General features: G+C 39.9%; 1 pseudogene; it reads right to left on the reverse strand.

Annotated features, from left to right (window-relative positions):
* Positions 1-4836: 4836 nt before the first annotated feature.
* On the reverse strand, positions 4837-5397 carry LOC149200974 (pre-mRNA splicing factor SR-like 1 pseudogene; annotated as a pseudogene).
* Positions 5398-9474: the final 4077 nt, after the last annotated feature.

The following is a 9474-nucleotide window of genomic DNA, read 5'->3' on the forward strand; positions in this document are numbered from 1 at the left end:
TCAATGGCTCAATTTGTCTTCCTCCATTTGCGCATGAATAGAATGATCTATAACACCCGGCAATTCCACAAACATGATCCACAATCCGGCGCGCTGTTGTAGAGGCCATGTGTCATATAATCGACACGTATATTATTACTTATCCAAAATCGGTTTTACCCACAGCAGAAGAAATCTCCACCGGCCCATTTTAATAGTCCTCAGCCATAATATGAAAACGGTGCTCCCATATAGACCCGTATGTTGACACGTATCATTTGGGAAAAACTCCTTCATTAACATTGCATTTGCTGAGAGATTTGTATCTATCAGCAACTCCAGAACTTGAAACGGAATGTGTTCCTGGATACCATTCCCAATTTGTAACTTTCTTAATGCGGCATGAACAGGTAACCACAGCTCAAGCTACGTATCTGGTTCTTTAAGTCGATCCAATAATGCTTAAGCAGCCAATAAATGTTCTGAAATAACTGTCAACTTTGTCACCAAAGCAAAAATATCTGGTTGCAAATGTTTTGGAGCCTTATCTAAAACAAGAGCAATTTTCTGAGTTGTGACCTCTGTCTCGGTTCTGGACCACCGTGGGGAACTACACCATCGAATGCCTTGAGAGAATCAACAATCAACCCTAATAGTTCTTCAGATTGCTCTGGCCATTTTGTCTCTTGCTTTTGATTAGAATTGTTCACTCTCGAAGACTCTTGTGCAGTTGATTCCAGAAGTGATGAAACAGGCCAAACTGCAGCCTTTTCCGCATACACTGTTGCCAGTAAGTCAGTGCTTTGCACTGTTTGCTCCATCCATCCCAACATCAAGGCGTTAATCTACAGGATTATTCAGAGATTCCAGTGTTCCATTAAAACCTTTAATTCTCTAAGAAGTGAACACTCCCCTGCGCAAACATTATGGCAAACATTTTTATGACACTGAATGTGATCTTCCCATCTGTAAACACTTGAGCCAATGTTCCAGCTCCTTCAATAGCTTCTGGCAGTATGCTGTGACAACACCCGACTCAGGAAACAATATGACCATTGCATACTTGAGCATAAAATATATCAAAACTTGCATCTTTACATGCTTCATGACTAATTTAAATGTCTCAACAATTGAGCTTGCAGGTTTTCGACTGTCCTCTGAAATACATCATAGACTCACAACCTGTTGGCATGAAGCAACCAGCAATCCTGCATTCTCCTCGAAACTATACTCAATCCAAAGCAGCAGAAAACCTCTGTTATCCTCTGTAATCAAAGATACTCTAACATATTCCTTTGGCTTAAATGGGCCTTTTCATCCGAGCATTAGCTGAGAAATCTTCAAGATTTAGCCAATAAGTAAGACTATCAAGAATACCACCTGTAGTTTACATTACTTTGTTTGGTGATTGTTCATGTGTGTTAATAAAGATATTCCTTGTTGTGCTGACTGCCTTTGTTCCAAGGGTCACAAGCAATCTTGGGTCAAGACCATCTGCAACAGGCTGGGAGAAATAGCCCACTAAAGGAGCCATATGTATCCTGCCTATAGTTCAGAACATCATCGGAATGTCTGAGTTGTTTATTTTCAAGCCTATACTCATGCATAACTCAGTGGATTTTGATAACATGACCGCTGGTGAAAATGGCAATGGTTTCGGGAAAATTCCCAATTTGGTAGCGCAGCCAGTGCAAGGTTAGTGATTTTGCTACGAAATCACTAAAACAGATGGCGCCGCTAAACTGCTAACGAATTTATGCGCTGCGAAACTGCTAAAAGAATTCAGGCACTGCGAACACACCCTGGTCTTTAAACTAGGCTAAAAATTTATAACTACAGCATTTTCAGTGATAACAGTGGCTCCACTAGGGATAGTGTGCCCTTGTGGTGCGCTAAGAACACGCAGCTCCAGTGCCTTACCCATTTGTAACAAACAAAAATTTGCTTGACAAGCATGACTGTAGGAGAAAGAAACTACTGCTACTGAAAAATAAATGCTCAGCCAACCTTGAGCTTATTTGCAATCTACCTACCTACCCTATCAGCTGCAAACTCCACTTGTAGCTCAAGCAACATGATATTTCCAATGTAGCCAATCATTCATCTTATCTGACATTTGAGTCCTTTGACTGTCCTGGAGTTCAGATCCAATATGATAGTGTAATGACCGCTTCCACTGAAATCTTCTCTGACTGTATCGGATTTCAGAGCCAATGTGATAGTGTAAAGACCGCTGCCACTGAAATTGTCTCTGATCTTCTTTGAACAACTGAAATACTGGAGAGTAAAACTCTTCCATATAATCAGCTATAGGATCCCAGAACACATGATCAGCTTGGCTTTTCTCGAAACTTTCCAGCTGTACAAACTGATCTTCAACCACCGTGTTCAGTTCCTCAATCGTGAAAGAGAAAGGAACCAGCATAGTCTCCTTGTGTTCTGTCATAGAAAGCTGCTGAAAATAATGATCATGATAACACTCTTCATTTTCAGGCCCCTGATTCTCAACCACACAAGACTCCTCTGATGTACTATCCACTTTTCTATTTGACAAGCTATCCAGTTGCTTTTCTGAATCACTCCAACAAACAATGGAATTTTCCTCACCATTATGATTATTATTTGGGGTAAGCTGCTGCAAGGAATTACAAAATTGAGCAAGCTTTTCCTCTGCCTGAGGGTCATAGAAAATTTCCTCCAATATTTCTTCTTGCTGAGTGCAATTAATTCCGTCTTCATTATGATCTGAAGCCTGACAAATTTGCTGCATCTCTACATCAATATCAAAGGATAAAACATGATTTTCACAGGTAAACTCTTGTTGCTCTTCATGCGGCGCTTCATGGAGTGTTATACCTTCTTCTTGGTGCTGAAAAACATTGTCATGAAGAGCCTCTAAAATTTCTTCATCTGTAAATTCATCATCACCATAATAATCCTCCAAGCACTGAATAAGATTCAAAGAATGCCTACAGCAATCTTTGAGCAGCAACAAAGAAGGATAACATTCTTTAAACATTTCACAGAACGCATCATGGAAATCAGCAAGAGAAGATAATGAATCATTTTCCAAACCTTTATACCAAGACCATGCCTCTCCTTCTAAAGTAGCCATAAACATCCTCATGAGACAATCTTCAGGGAAATGAACCTTAAGACTGCGTACATGTAAGTGAAACTTAACCAAATGGAGAGCAGCATCATCCTTCTTTTCATCTTTGAATATTGGAAGATCATCCACCCAATCAACCTTTGGCATAGGATTTGGAAAACCAGGAATATGAGACCGATTCATAGGAGCATACCTGGCATTCTTTCTTGCAGTGGAATCCATCTTGAAACTTCATCAAGCTACTGATCTTCTAGCAGTGGAGTCACCTTCTAATTTGTTCTTTGCTGTGTGGAGTCGCCAAGATAGTTTTGCAGCCTTGAAAATCATTTGAACTCCTGCTACCTTCAGGAATTCAATCTTAAGCTCCCGGCAGACGCACCAAAATGTTATCACAAAACCAGTACTAGGGACTGCAACCAAGCACGGTCTCATGTAACTGTTTCAGACCAAGCTTTTGACTAAGGATTAGCCTCCCTAGCCCGAGAGGGCTCTCTCAAGAAAAAGTTATTGATTTTGAATGTTGATAAGAGGGCTAACTCTTGTATAATAGATTTAATGAACTTGTTGGCTGGACAAATATACAAATACATCCATTGGGCTTATGGAGTCAAACATGCTACAACAAACAATGATATTTCCTCTACATAGAAGTCAGGGCATGTGACATTTAAATGTTCAAAATATAACTCTTATAAAACCACAGTTCATAGAAGAGTACAGGAAGTCAGAGCAACATATGTGAATTCTGAGTGATTACTCCTCTAAGCAACTGAAAAAAAAAGACATGAAGGACAAAGTAAAACAATACATCTTGAACATGGAAATGCTGTATGAATCCTGAGAAGAAAGGCATATATCTTATATTACTGCAAACTGTTCTTTACACAAGCCAAAATAGCACTCTGTTTTCATAAAATATCCAACCCCCTCTACATCTCCTATTGATCCATATATAGGCAAACAAGCTTAACCACCTCGAGCTTCCTCCTCCAGCATGAGGGGAGCCTCGAAGGTGGCTATTGAATATCCCTATCTAGTGCATAACTAATTTATTAATTACAAAATGTCTAAACTGAAATCACAAATGGTTTTCATTTAATCAAAATCCTAAATCTTTGCTCCTTGTCGCATGATGCTTTTCTGGCTTTTGACACATGTCCTTTGCTGCTTGGGTTGAGGTGTCTTGAAGGAAAGTACACTAAATGAGTTGGCCTTGGATTCCAGTCACATAGATGGCTTCATTAATTAACCAAGGAAGGTGCTCTGTTTTCACGGCTTCTGTCTCCCATCACTCTTCATCACTTTAAAAACATGTCCACTGTTCTTTAATTCTTCCTGAACAACGCATATCACCACATCTTTCAAATAAACTGGAAACCTTATGAGCTGAACAGGTGTCTGCAGTTGCTAATTGGCTCTTAATATAATATGTTTTCCATCATCCTAAAATATAGGAAACTTTTCCTGTCTGTCAGTCTTTGCTTTGCCTCATCATATTCGAACCTAAAAGAGCTTACCTTTTATCCTTAATTGACTAAAATAGAGCGGACTGCCACATATTGGATGTGCTGTAGGTTATACTGATAAACAAGTGTCTTTCTTTCAAGTTTCTCAATCATCTTCACCATCATAGCTGCTCTGTGTTTAAAATCATCACCTACAGCAGTTTCGTAGCGCGCTACGAAACTGCTGTGTGATTTCAAAAACACAGTCTTGTGATATGCATAATAAATTCTACTGTACTTTTAATAATCCCTAACAAGATCCCTGCTCCTCTCTCTGTCGTGATAACGATCACCATTGGTTAATTTTGAAATAGCATCACTGCCATTCCTGTCACGAGGCAGTATTTGACGCACAGGTGAGGCATCTCGGGTAGAAGCACAATGTGGTGCATGCTGGCCAAATTACACAGATAAAGCAGCTTTAACTGATGGTGGCCTTCGGGCAGTGTCATCTGATCCATAGTGATTAGTATCACCAGTCACTCCTGCATGCCGAGTGGGAGGATTCATTCATTCCAAATGAGCAGTAATTTGACACATGATAGGTACCGGTATGTGAGGAAAAAGTGTATCGAAATAGTACTGGCCTAGAAGTAAATCATGAACATAAACACCCATTGTGGTCATCCTTCCATTTGATCCTGGAGAAAATTCCTCCTCGTCCTTAACATAAGGCTCGACCCAAACCCATAACGTCTTAGGATCTGCAACATAACGCAAGTACAGGAAACCACTACATCTCATGTATGGAGAATCCTCGTGCTTAAGAAGCCCATGTATTTGCTTCACTGTCAACTTCATGGTAAAAAATTTGTAGAGAAGATAAAATGCTGTAAACGGGCCCCTACAATTCCCTTCTTGTAATGAGCTATACTCTGATGTATATCTCCTTCACGCTTCACCTTTGTACCAAGGTCTGTAAGGGCTATAGTCATGTTATTCTTAGCGATTTCAAAATTAGGATATACAGTAAAACACCTCTCAAAGAGCAGCAATAAAAACTGGACTTCCCATGTGGAACAGGTGTCCGCTGAACTGGTCTTTGGCACACTTTCAATGGGCGAATATAACGCTGGGTAGTATTACAGAAGACAAAATTTACCAAGAAATCATTTTGCACCTCTGTAAAAAACCTGCAAGGCAAAGCGACCAGAAAAAGAGACAAGGGAGATGTTCTCTGACATCTCATTTAGCATAACATTGTATGTGTCCATTGATAAACGTTCTGCTAGGAACTGATAAGTGAGTCTCAAAACGTCTAACAGTTGTTGCAACTCCACAACGGCACAGAGATCATGAGACTCAAAGAGTTCAAACAAGAAGTCAATATTTTCTCTGAAAATTTTATTCATCCTCTGCGTCCTTGAAATTTCCTTGTTTGGCGAACCAACTCCGTAAAAATCTCACGTATTCCATGGAACCCGCATTTTTCAGGGTGAATGCGCTCATTCCACTAAGCATCAATTTCGCCCTCTGTCCCCACTTGATAAACTCCGGCAAAACAGTCCCAACAACGCAAATCAAAGGCGAGAAAGAAAGAGTTTAGATATCTGGTGTCAATGGCTCAATTTGTCTTCCTCCATTTGCGCATGAACAAAATGATCTATAACACCCGGCAATTCCACAAACATGATCCACAATCCGGCGCGCTGTTGTAGAGGCCATGTGTCATATAATCGACACGTATATTATTACTTATCCAAAATCGGTTTTACCCACAGCAGAAGAAATCTCCACCGGCCCATTTTAATAGTCCTCAGCCATAATATGAAAACGGTACTCCCATATAGACCCGTATGTTGACACGTATCATTTGGGAAAAACTCCTTCATTAACATTGCATTTGCTGAGAGATTTGTATCTATCAGCAACTCCAGAACTTGAAACGGAATGTGTTCCTGGATACCATTCCCAATTTGTAACTTTCTTAATGCGGCATGAACAGGTAACCACAGCTCAAGCTACGTATCTGGTTCTTTAAGTCGATCCAATAATGCTTAAGCAGCCAATAAATGTTCTGAAATAACTGTCAACTTTGTCACCAAAGCAAAAATATCTGGTTGCAAATGTTTTGGAGCCTTATCTAAAACAAGAGCAATTTTCTGAGTTGTGACCTCTGTCTCGGTTCTGGACCACCGTGGGGAACTACACCATCGAATGCCTTGAGAGAATCAACAATCAACCCTAATAGTTCTTCAGATTGCTCTGGCCATTTTGTCTCTTGCTTTTGATTAGAATTGTTCACTCTCGAAGACTCTTGTGCAGTTGATTCCAGAAGTGATGAAACAGGCCAAACTGCAGCCTTTTCCGCATACACTGTTGCCAGTAAGTCAGTGCTTTGCACTGTTTGCTCCATCCATCCCAACATCAAGGCGTTAATCTACAGGATTATTCAGAGATTCCAGTGTTCCATTAAAACCTTTAATTCTCTAAGAAGTGAACACTCCCCTGCGCAAACATTATGGCAAACATTTTTATGACACTGAATGTGATCTTCCCATCTGTAAACACTTGAGCCAATGTTCCAGCTCCTTCAATAGCTTCTGGCAGTATGTTGTGACAACACCCGACTCAGGAAACAATATGACCATTGCATACTTGAGCATAAAATATATCAAAACTTGCATCTTTACATGCTTCATGACTAATTTAAATGTCTCAACAATTGAGCTTGCAGGTTTTCGACTGTCCTCTGAAATACATCATAGACTCACAACCTGTTGGCATGAAGCAACCAGCAATCCTGCATTCTCCTTGAAACTATACTCAATCCAAAGCAGCAGAAAACCTCTGTTATCCTCTGTAATCAAAGATACTCTAACATATTCCTTTGGCTTAAATGGGCCTTTTCATCCGAGCATTAGCTGAGAAATCTTCAAGATTTAGCCAATAAGTAAGACTATCAAGAATACCACCTGTAGTTTACATTACTTTGTTTGGTGATTGTTCATGTGTGTTAATAAAGATATTCCTTGTTGTGCTGACTGCCTTTGTTCCAAGGGTCACAAGCAATCTTGGGTCAAGACCATCTGCAACAGGCTGGGAGAAATAGCCCACTAAAGGAGCCATATGTATCCTGCCTATAGTTCAGAACATCATCGGAATGTCTGAGTTGTTTATTTTCAAGCCTATACTCATGCATAACTCAGTGGATTTTGATAACATGACCGCTGGTGAAAATGGCAATGGTTTCGGGAAAATTCCCAATTTGGTAGCGCAGCCAGTGCAAGGTTAGTGATTTTGCTACGAAATCACTAAAACAGATGGCGCCGCTAAACTGCTAACGAATTTATGCGCTGCGAAACTGCTAAAAGAATTCAGGCACTGCGAACACACCCTGGTCTTTAAACTAGGCTAAAAATTTTTAACTACAGCATTTTCAGTGATAACAGGGGCCACATCTGCATGATCATTTTGGATCATTAGTTGGATGAAAAAAATAACAAAAAAAATGAAAATATTAAAATCAACCAAAATGTGAAGTTTTACCTATAGCACTCCATTGCATCCCAAGAGGTAGTGGCATGTTCGGATCTCCCAATGGCACCCCACTACAACCCAAGAGGTAGTGGCATGTTCAGTTCTCCTACGTAGTCCATCCCTACATACGGAAAGTCTTTGATCATGATGATATGGCTTTCTAGCCACTCGAAGAAGTCAGCATTAAACCTGATAGTTGGTCCTTTGTGACCTCCATGGTGTGCCATAAGGTACCCCATTTTAGCATGCAAGGGTCACGAGGCCCTCCTCTCTCTACAGATACCTATGGAGCTAGAGGAGGAATCCGCTCTAGAGAAAATTAAATAATGAAGCCACCATACTCGAAGTTTTTGAGTTTATTCGTTATGACCCTAGTTAGTTTCCCCTTCAATTTAGCAACTACAATATCACACAAGTTAAATATGGTACCATTAAAACAATCCACATAAGTCTACATCTGAGCCTTAGTGAGAAAATGTAAAGCTTCACTACCACATAACCATGCAACAGTAAAGCCATTGGCTTTCAAAGGAATATGAGATATCGTCTTGATATCAATTCGACCATCTTTGAGAACAACCCCATCAGTGTAATATTGTATCAAATAGGTAGCATTGGTCTCACCACCGCACCTATAGCCCTACAATATGATTTCCTCACCATGACAGAGAAGTCCACTCAAGAATTAAATTTCATCAGCATCGATGAAAAGTCTGTGGTCTCCGACTATAAAACATTCTTCCTTAACATTCCACTTGCCTACCATCCATTCAAGTAAGTCTAGTTGGGCCCTCATGCCCGTAATGATGAAAAACTTGTATAATCCATAATTTGTCAGGGTTTGTATGGTTGTTGAGTCATTGAGAGCAAGTATATCTTGTTCTTCATGCTCACACTCTCTCCATTCCATGTTTATGGTTCAAAAGGCTGCAATTAAACATTAAAGATCATTAGAAACAATCATGGAGAGATTCAGCAAAAATTTGGGGGCGTTTTCATTTGTTTTTTTCTTTCCCTTGACGTTGTGCACAACCGGCTTTAATGGACAGTACACATGTGCACAGTTTCTTTCCTTGAAACTGCACACATAGCATTAAAAAATATGTCGGTGTGCATAGGCCCAATGAAGGGTACCTAAGCACATCAAGGGCAAAAAACATTTTAGAAAACCCTCCCCAAAAATCCAAAATCTATAGTGAAAAGCTAAAAATTTGACTTGAGAATTAAGAGCTTGAATAGACCATTTACTTGGTGAAAGTGGCTCGCGATTTTGTCCAACATTTTGCTCGAAATCATCTTTCGAAGTTTCTGGTAAAACATGGCCTCTATCTCTCTCAAAATGGTAAAATGCAAATGGTGAAAAAAATTTACTTTTTTGGAATTTTTATAATTTTTAGG

This window comes from Pinus tabuliformis, chromosome 2_1 (assembly GCF_031772625.1).
Source record: "Pinus tabuliformis cultivar Carrire ecotype Pingquan chromosome 2_1, CPIR1, whole genome shotgun sequence".
NCBI classification, from domain to species: domain Eukaryota; kingdom Viridiplantae; phylum Streptophyta; class Pinopsida; order Pinales; family Pinaceae; genus Pinus; species Pinus tabuliformis.